Source organism: Macrobrachium rosenbergii, chromosome 54, assembly GCF_040412425.1.
Source record: "Macrobrachium rosenbergii isolate ZJJX-2024 chromosome 54, ASM4041242v1, whole genome shotgun sequence".
NCBI lineage: Eukaryota > Metazoa > Arthropoda > Malacostraca > Decapoda > Palaemonidae > Macrobrachium > Macrobrachium rosenbergii.
Genome location: NC_089794.1, coordinates 54,505,499 through 54,507,321, shown reverse-complemented (window position 1 = coordinate 54,507,321; position 1,823 = coordinate 54,505,499).

Genomic DNA, 1,823 nt, shown 5'->3' with positions numbered 1-1,823 from the left:
ATCAAACAATTCTTAGAAAGCCGAAGTAATGTTAAATCAATTGGAAATGCGTCTATATATCTGAGAAATGGGGTGAAATAATAAAAACATGCAGGAGGGTCAGTCTGCAAAGTCATTTAAAATTCGGATATAAAACGAAGAAAGTTATGTACTGCAAAATTACTTCCATGAACCTAGCAGAAATGCAATGCGGATCTAAGGCGAGTGAGCGGTACTAGAGACGAGCAAAGTGACAGGAGCAGGGAAAGCCGAACTGGGAGAGGAGCGCCCTGAGAAACAGACCCAGAGATCGAGATCAAGTCGCTGCGATAGAGTAACTGATCCATCATGGCAGGAGAGATGTGGGACATGAGATTTTCATGGTGTATTTTTTCAACTTCATTTGCTAAGGTGATGAATACTTTAAGAACATTATTAGTCCCTTGCAATAACGGTAAAATATTAGAGGCAACGGTAGAACAGCACTCTCTGGCAGTTAACAGCGGAATCATATAAAATGGAAGTGAGGGTTACAACCTATCGGTGTGCTGATTGCACTAACCAGAAAAAAAGGGTTGGTTTGTTGGGCGGGAGATCACTGACACCATGATTTTTTCAGGACTGAAACATCAGGAGTTTTGCGTCTTGAAGTGACGTCCCAGAAACGACAAACCAGGAAGGAAATTAATTTTGATAAGTCGTGCCTGTCACAGAAAAACATCTTGAATTTTAAAAGCTGATCTTCTCGAGACTGACAACGTTGATAGAGGCTTCGCTGCTCAGATTTCCATCTACATAAAATTCAGGTAGAGTGTGAGGTCAAGTGATCTGCTGTATCTTGATACCGATAACATTCTTTCTCTCTCTCTCTCTCTCTCTCTCTCTCTCTCTCTCTCTCTCTCTCTCTCTCTCTCTCTCTCTCTCTCTCTGTAAATGATCAGTATTTTTTATACTTTTTCACCAAGAGTTTCTTTGCTTATGAATGAAAATAAGGGCTCTGTTTTATGCATTATGAAATTTGTCGCAATTTTAAATAAAAGCTCCTTCTCTTAAAATAAAGGACTGCTTACTCTATCACGAAGAGAATAAAAATATAAAAGTTAATCTAAAAGAAGAATTGTGTCTGACAAAATGTTCGCAATATTTCTATGATGCCGTCAGGAACAACAAAAGACGGCTGCGTTTGAACGATGACGATAAAAAAAAATGCTTCAATCTCGATCAAGACATATGTGACCATTAACTTTGCAAAAAATAAATAAATAAATAAATAAATAAATAAATAAATAAATAAATAAATAAATAAATAAATAAATAAATAAATAAATAAATAAATAAATAAATAAACAAATAAAATCGAATAAAATGTTAGGTGATATAAAATGAAGTTTAGAGTTCCATCATTTTATTTTCTTTCTTATGCATGTATTGTATGAGATCATTGCATTTAATGCCTGAATAAGCAAGATTGACATGACTGTTTTCCATTACATCCCATAAAAGCCATTAAGGCCATTCTACCGAATATTACATAATGTTTGTGATTTTCGACGTTATTAAAATAGTCACCACGAATGGAATATTATTTTAAATTTAAAACCAAATATTGCTACAACTCTGTAATATGCAAAGACTCCTTACAGACAGACCGCTGATTCAATCAAATTCTAAGATGTTTTGATGTAACTCCTATACAACCGGAGCTGCTAATCAATAAGGAAAGGGATAATGGAATACAAAATAATAACTAAATAAACCGCCTGGGGCATACTTCCTTAATGCACCTGTCTGAAACTGAAATGCAAAGTGGTTCTATTTCTCTTTAGCCTCAACATCAAAAGGCT